Genomic DNA, 8941 nt, shown 5'->3' with positions numbered 1-8941 from the left:
AAATGGAAGGGTCCTAAGACTAGGATAAAAATGTATTTAAACGGGATCAGCGTGAGGTTTTAAAATGTACCTCTGTAACCTTTTTCAAATATAGGTCTACTAGTTTCAGACTTCAGGTATGGTAAAGAGGCTTTCTTCAGGACCAAAATCAGTGCGTGGCGTAAAAAGAAAAGCCACAGTGGTGCAAGTAGCAGCACACACTCTAAAGTGTGCTGTGAGTGTAGTGGGACCTTTGTAACTTAAAGATCCTTAAAAGAGGAGTACTTTGACTCTCTGAGAAATTAGTCTCATGGATTCCTTCGTGGAGTTTTACCTTAATCCGACCATTTGTCAGTTTGACCTACGCTCTATACAAGGGCTCCGGTGGAACTGTTTGAGTCCTTGCTGATTGTTTATTGGAGGAAGTGTTGACTAAAGTTGATCATACTCGCTGGACACTGGGAGACAGGGACCCCTTTGCTAAGGGCTGACTGTCATTTCTTATCATATCTTTGAAGTCTTCATGTGTGCCTTTGATAGGGTAAACCTGCCTACACTTCTATCCAGGACTAACATTCCTCGGTGGGCTGTTTTGTTTTGAGTTGATATTTTCTTTAACTAGCCACAGGGCTACAGTTGAGATTTGCACACATTTTTATTTTTTGCTCATTTAGAATGATGACTTTACTCGCTTCTTAAGTTATTTCTTGTTTTTTCTTGACAGAAATGGTTCCTGTGCAGGAGTTTGTTTCCTATGCAGGTTATGGGATTCACTCCAAGTTCAGGTATCATACGTTGTCATGGTCGTGATTCCTGGGGTTGAGAACAGACCGACACAGAACTGTGTCGGGCTGAAGGGGGCAGTGGTCAGGCATCACACCTCATCCATCTGCTGACATGACTGATGGAAGGCTCACTAATTTGGGATCTTCCACCAGTTGCTGTTCCTTTTGACTTTCACTACATTGAAAATGTCCCTGCACATCCCTTCCTATTGCTGCTTCTTGTTTCAGGTAGCTTATCAGGTTTCCATAATGACAGCGAGGAATGCTAGCATCCCCTCTTCCCTCATTATTGCTGACTCTCGAGCTTTGGGTATTTACTGATTTAGGCAATCCAGTTTTCCATCCCCTGCCAGTATTAAACAGGCTATTGTTTGCAAGACTCTAGATTGCACATCTAGTTTATCAGCGGGCAGTGTGGCAAATTACACCATAGAGGTCAGTGTACTGTCCATACTGTCCAAGGCTTGCCAACCAGTCAGCTCAGAGTGTTCCGGCCCCATTCGCTGCAAAGTGGTGATTGGCGTGGTTATCCTTAGTTGTTCTACCTTAGAATCTGGGAGGGCCGAAGTTTTAATCTTGTTGATTTGGGATGTGGTGCATTTACTTGGCTGTGTGAAAATGTAAGGGCTTATGGGCATATTTGCCAAAGGTTTTGCATTGCCCTTGCTCCCTCCAAGCAAGGGGATGCAGCGCGATGCAAAAGCAAGAATGAGATTTAGCAGGCCACGCAAGGCCATCTTGTATGGCACTGCGTTAGCTTGGCAAATCTGGAGTAGCACAAGGCAGCACACATAACTCTCTTTCTTTTGTCCCAGGGAGTAGTTAGATGCGTGGAGCGTAAATGTTCCCATATTCCACCCATGCATTTTTGCACTTTCCTAGATTTCCCATGAGTGGTAGACCTGGGAATGCACCAAAATACCACGCCTTCCCAGGGGAGGCGAAACAAAGAGAAATATGTCTATTTGTCATTTTTTCCCCTCTTTCCACACGTCTTGTATACCGCAGCACACAGGAGGAAACATCTTCAGAGGATTGTTATTGTGCTGGAAGGACCCCCTTCCTGCAGAAAAACAATCCTGCCTGCAATGGAGGCAACCTTGTACCATGGTGCACGGAGGCCTGCGTTGGGATTAGACAGCTCATAATACGCCAGGGCAAGAAGAGGGCAGCAATGCATCATATAATATTATATATAGAGCATTCCTACCCTCTCCCTGTCACGCAATGCAGCTCACTGCTTTAATGAAGATGGGATGATTTGGAAGGGAACAGAAACTGAAAAAGTAAATATTAGGTAAGGCTGCTCCCTTGACATCTACTCCCACCCGAAACATGAGTACTCCCAGCCAAGACATGTCACAAAAGATGTAAAAACAGACATTATAAAGTGCCTCACTGCCTCTCTGTCTTCTTCACTAAGAACACAACACTGAATTCAGCATAATACTCCTCATGGCCGGTGCCTGAGGACTCCAAGCATCAATCGAGAGTCCCCAGGGGCCCAAGCACTCCAGTTTGAAGACGTGTGCTGCAAGTGAACAAGGGCCAATATAACTATATCCAGCCTTCGTAATAGTGCTATCTAGATGCATTCCCCAGCAATCTAGCCTGCAACACCATCCTAAGGCACTACAGGGGGTGTTAAAGCAAGTTTATCCCAGTGGGCATCCTGCACCTGTGTAATACAGGCTCAACCCCTTGGAAAATATAAGGCAGCAACCATCATTATTTGCATAAATAATCTGGATGAGCATTGTTTGGAGATTGATAGCATTCTCCCTTGAATTCTAAAGATAAAATAACACTTCTAATCATCACATGGGTACTGTTCCATGTTCTCTTATGACTACTGTTTACTTGGCTGATTTCCTTCTATACTCTACCAGAAAGAATAATGCTGTCAAGTTCAAGTTCAAAGAAACTTTATTCGATTTAGGTTGATAAACCATTAAAGTTACACAAACAAGGATACAAATACATTAGAAATAATCCACAACTACATCCGATCAATAGTTAATTCAGTGCCCTCACTTAGAGAAAACGATTACATTACATGATACGGCAAAAAAGTGACAGTGCATTTTTAGAGTGATATCCATAGCAACATACAATTGATAAAAATTAAATAAAAAATTATTAGAAGAATTAATTCCAAGTCCATAATCTTCCTACACTTAACAATTGATTTTAAGAATTCCATAATAAAAAGTAAGCAATCCTCACTCAATAATTGAAGGCACATCATGGCTGGACGAACCTGTCTAAAATTAAGTTTCTTTAAAAGGGGAACCAGGTAGCGTTTACGAGGGAGTTCATACAATCGGCATACAAATATAAAATGCAGCATGTCCTGCAGAGACTTTCAGTCGCAGCCGCAGGGAACTGCCACTTTATTAAAAATAGAACTTTTTGGTCTTACAAGCATATGATGAAACAAGTTCATACAAAACCTAGTTAGTAAAAATTTCTCATATGTGGACAGAGTACCCAGGAGATATAATTCTACTTGCGGGGATGTTTTCAGCATAATATATGTCCGTACACTAGGTTTCTGTAACTCCTTAGCTTCCCTGGTCAGTTTCCTTTCCAATAGAAAGGCAGTTTTTATTGCCTCCAAGTCTCCCTTTTTAGGGCTCGGGCCTGCCGTACACTGCACAGCAGTGTCGCACAGCGAGTCCTTTTCCGAGGGGAATTGAAAATGGAGCTTGGAAATTCCACGCATTTGTGCATGTTATTTCCAAGGTCCATTCTCATTGGCCTTCGCGTGCGTGCTGTTTTGTTACAGAACACGCAATAGGCCATGGGCGGTCGCGTAGCTCTGCCCATGGCCTATTGGTGTCTGTTACGCGCACCTGAGGCCATATGTTTTGAATTATCGCGGCTTGACAGCGGCGATAATTCAAAACATATGTTCGCAGTGGCGCGAGCGCGCACCACTAGCGGGCATTTCTTTTTGGGTTTTTTACAATACGATCGCTTTTGCGATCGGTTGAAGTGCCGCTTGTTAGATAATCATTTTTCTACCAGTGTAAATGAGGCCACTGCCCCATCGTTAATGCGTACTTAGCAAGCACTCAGCTGTTCATGCCGCATCAGGTGATGATGCGGTTGTCTGGCGGAATAGGAACAAGCTGCACGTCCCCGTTCAGTGCTCCCTGACACATCCAGTGATTTCAGCCCCTTTAAAACACAGCGGAGCGGCCAGCACTATGCCTCATTCTGCGGACAAAATTACCCAGCGGCTGCCGCTCTTTAAGGCCTATCCCCTCCCTCAGGCTCCCAGGATGCACGACGGGTGCCCCTCTCACCTGCTTCCAGAAGAGGCATGGATCTCCGCAGCTCCCCCTGGCTGCGATCGCAGACGCTCCCCGGGTGCCCCGTGAGTAGGTGGCTTCTGGAGAATGAGTGGCGCCTTGTCCGTGTGATGTGGTACATTACCTGGTGACGTTGCAGGTCTTTGGTGCGCAGGCTGTTTACATTGATGTGTGGTTGTGTGAGTGGGGCAGAAAGTGCTTGCTTCTTGAGAGTGCTCAGTGACTATATATCAAAGTGATTTCAACTGATCATGTTGCTGGGCGAGGAGCAGACAGTGTTTCCACTGAGCACATATGCTTTATGTTTTATAGGTACTCTCAGATCAGAGTTTTGCATGCTTAAAACAGACGATACTTTTAAAGTTGCCAAGCTCAAGACTTGAAGCCCTGGCCAAGTCAAAGCGACACACCTCTTGCATACATGCCAACATTTTAGAAGCGGGAAGTGGGAGATTCATAGCTGCCAAGGTTTCATATTGCTATGTGTGACATTTTCAAAATGTCAGTGTAATTATGAGTGTCATTTCAACGACTACAAGTGACACTTTCGCTCGAGCAAAATCAAGCAATGAACACCAGGCAAACATAAATATCAGAAATGAAACCTGTTTGAACAACGAGAACTAAACTTTAGAGCAGTGACAATCAAACCATCTAGGGCCCACACATGTTTGATTCTTAGCTGGAGCAGATAACAGCCCAGTCACCTTTTCTGAGATAGCCTTAAAGGCCACTAGCACCATTTTTGGTGAATGCCTACCCTGGATGCAAAGGGCTATTTCGTTCACACAAGCAGTTTTAATATTATTAAAAATCAGTTCAGGAGTTACTTGCGGCCATCTCAGTCTGCGCTTTCCGTCCGTTGGGCGGAGTGAGCCCAATTTAGGGACTTCCCCAGTTTTGTCCACCCAGAGACCAGTCAGGCAGAGTGATAAAGGATTATGGTAGCTAAATTCACTCTCAGTAATTAAAAATTTACCAACTGAGGATTGCATTTGTGATGAAATTAAAACAAAATCAATGAAAGACCCATTCCCGTGACCCTTAAAAGTGGGCACGGTAAAACAGGTACGAGGGTCCGTTATGACCATGGTGGATATCAAGTCCAAATCATTAGTCAGATCATTTAACCATTCCCCCTCCGCTGTATGCTCGAAGTGAAGGCCGTGCATGCTAGGACAGCCCAAATCTGAGATACTTGACAATAACGGATTGCCGCAAAGGTGTATATTGAAATCACCTACAACCATAGGGTTGTGTAGGCTGTGACTCAGGGACGTGTTTATAAATTCACTCAGAGTCCTTATATTACTAGGATTGGAGTGAGAAGAAATGGAATTATAAAAGTTAACAAGTCCCCAGCAGTGAGCCCCCTTGCGTATTGCTAGTGCGAGGATACCTAACTGTGAAGAGAGCACTACATGGATTTTACACACTACAGCTACCGAGATGTAAATAACCAGTCCCCCCTTGGTCTCCCCTTATTGATGCTTTAGCTGGGACAAAGTAGGCCTTGTAGCCTTCTAGAAAAAGGTCACAATCTACCGACCAGGTCTCCTGAAAGCAGATTATCAGAAATTGCTTCACATAGGCTATCCATTTGGGGTCCCTTAACTTAGAAGACAAACCCGCTATATTCCAAGTGATAAAGCTAAGGATTAATTGGGCCTATTATATCCAAAGGCCTACTTATCGCACTGGCTGAACCATTTTCGGCTTCCTCACCTCTACCCCGCCCCACACTATCTTTCGAGCTTGGCCCTAAAGTATCAATATTGTGTGGGCTCACTATGTTGAAAGTTGGGCTGAGACCGTCAACATTATCGGCGCCCTCTTGCTCTCCTTAACCTTTTTGTGCGCGTAAAACAGCCGCCATTTTGAACACCATGGTTTCCCTGCTCTCGCCGAGAGCCAGCGCGCCTCTCTCCCCCTCCTAGCTTCGCCGGCATCCCCCGCATACTGACAACCCCCCCCTGCCTGCACCTGCCGCGAATCATAAAACCCCTCTTCAGCGCTGCTCTGCCCCGGGCTCTCGTCCTGTTCTCAGCGCAACACCTCCCCTCTTCCCATTTATGATCCCCGGCCCTTTGATGCAAAACCCCTTTTTTCCCGTGTGCCCGTTCGTCCTCCTCGTTCCCAAGCCGACACCCAGCTCTGCCGATACTGTTCCTTGCCCCTCCCCGTACAATAGAAAGTTTCCCCCCAGCAAGGGATCCCCGGGTTGATCAAAGCCCCCCGCCCTACGAGATCCGATCGAACCCCACACACACCATGAATCGGCGGAATATCCAGCTGCGCGATGATCACCACCTGTTGTGAACGGGGCAGGGACTTCCACTGTAACCTTGCGTGGGAACGGGTTGGGAAGGGGGGAGTCTGAGGATGTCTTTCCGTACATCAAAGTACCGACGAGAATGTGTTACGTGCAATAAAGAGATAAACTTGTGTATAAGAGGCCAGGCCTCAGGGATGCAGTTAGAGCACCTCAGAACGATACCTTCTGTCTGTTTCGTTGTGTTCTCCTCCGGAGAGAATAAAAATCTTGTTTCCTGCCTTCCAGTCTCCAGCGCCTGCCTCTTCAATAATTTAACTTCTTTATGGGTTCAAGAGGCGACACCGCCGGGCAATACTTAGGGATCGTATATTCTGGTTGGTAGTGCCACCCCCTTTTTCAACAATTGGCGTCCCAAGCGTGGGGCCCATCAGCGACCCATGGATCCAGTGGGAGAGGTCCTGACGACAAAGTGAACGACTGCAACGATCGGGAACGCGTCTGTCCGATAGACCCTCGTCTGACAGCCGATCATCCGAACTTCACTGGTTCCGAACAGACCTCTCTCGGGTGATCTACGGTCCTGACTGGGAACCATAAGGAGTGCCGCGAGGATAACGGAGAAGAGAGGACGATCGGGCGCTGGATTCGGAAGACAAGAAACTGTCCATGCGGTCCGGGTAAGGTCGTGTAATCACGACAAGTTGCGAAATGATTGCTTGATTGCTTGATTGTTTAAAAATACTAGTATTGCTCTTTTATTTATTTGGAGATTCACTGTCTGCAAACGGAGAAACAACGGGCTCTCTCTTTGCAAGCAGTGGAGGATAGGTAGGGCAGCAGCCGTGCTTATTTTTTTCTCCCCCACTCAATAATTACTTGAAACTGAACTGTTGTTCGCAAAACTATTGTTTCCTGGAGATTCCCTGTCTGCAAACAGGGAAGAGACCACCCTTTTTGCAGACAGTGAAAAGGGTAGGTAACGCAGATCTTTGCGGACCTACTCATTCTCCCCATTGTTATTTATTGGTCTTTTGTTATTTTGATCCATGAGGTATTCACTGCCTGCAAACAACGTAGAATAGAAATATTCTGTCCAGTCTTTGCACCTAGTGATAAGATAGGCAGTGCTGACTTTTTAGTCCCTCGTTACGAGCCGTCATGTCTGTCTTCTCCCCACTGATTAGTAGCCTGTTTAGCCCGGACCGCTTATTAGAGATGGACCATCCAGCCCCACTGGAAGGCACCCCTAATAAGGACATGTTCATGAAGCATGGATTGACCGCCATAGCCTATAGTAAACTATGGCATAAATATACGAAAAAGGGTCAAGAAAGTCAGTGGCCCCTGATAGGATCCTTCGATGATGATAAAATAAAAACGCTAGAAACTGCCCTGGGTAAAAACAAGACAACACCCACTATGCTTGACAGTTTCGGCATGTGGCGAAAAGAAACTGAACAACGTAAAAAGAAAACTGAGAGTAGGCTGGAAAAAGAGCTGCGAAAAGCAGCCCACCTAGCTGCCCAGAACTTAGAAAAAGAGATAAAGGAAAGAGAGAAAGCTAAACAGAAACTAGAAATGGAAACGTCAAGCCAGTGTCCGGTTAGAACTCCCTCCATGCTCTACCCTGATTTACCCTCGAAACAACGAGCCAATGAGGACCTGCTGTTAGGTCCTCCTATCATCTACATGCCCCCTCCATATGCCCCTTCTCAACCCTTGGCGCAGCACGCGCCACCCCCAGGTACAAACGAAGGTACCGCCACAGCGTCGGCCCCAATGGCCTCTGTGCCAGCCGAACCCCTTGTATTAAAACCCGCATCAACAACAACGTTAGACGACCATGAGACTCGAGGGGCTGGCCCTGCAAGAACAAACAGACTAGACAAAGATGAGCGAGCGGGGATCGACAAAATAGCAAGGACACTGGTAGAAAGGAAGGATGATGAAGAGTACGTCACAGATATGTTCAGCTCGTATACAGGGAGTCACAGACGACATTTTACCGTACGACTGTGTTATCATGTCTTGAATGCATACGAGGACCGATATCGAGACAAAGGTCCCGAGAGCCTAAGGACTCTGTACCGGAAGGTCGATATCGGGGATGAGGGCGAGTGTGATGTGTCGGACCTCCTTACGCGTACGCTTGAGGTTTTCCGCCACCTCACTGAACGAAAGCCGGGAGCTAAATCCGCAACCTCCGTAGTGACCGAACCACCAACCGAGCAATCTAACACCATGATGCCGATACGAGAGGCTGCCCCTTACTGGGTTCCTCCTCGGGGTACAGGGACTCACGATGATGCAAACAACCAAGATGCGAAGGGAAGGGTAGTGTACAACTGGGTATACCAGCCATGGGACCGGCAAGAGATACTGACATTCCGGAAATCTCTACCCGACCTACGTAAAAACCCCACTGCCTTCTATACTGAATTGGGTACAGCCCTGGGCTCAACGATTATGACCCTGGCTGACATCGACTTGTTCTTCGGGTTATGTCTACCAGCTGATGTGTGGAAGCAAATCCGGAAAGTCGACCACCTTGAGCTGTTTGGACATACCTGGTCACAACTCAATGA

The sequence above is a fragment of the Lissotriton helveticus genome, chromosome 1_1 (assembly GCF_964261635.1).
Source record: "Lissotriton helveticus chromosome 1_1, aLisHel1.1, whole genome shotgun sequence".
NCBI classification, from domain to species: Eukaryota; Metazoa; Chordata; class Amphibia; order Caudata; family Salamandridae; genus Lissotriton; species Lissotriton helveticus.
The sequence above is the reverse complement of the archived record's forward strand: the minus strand, read 5'-3'. Positions refer to the sequence as shown.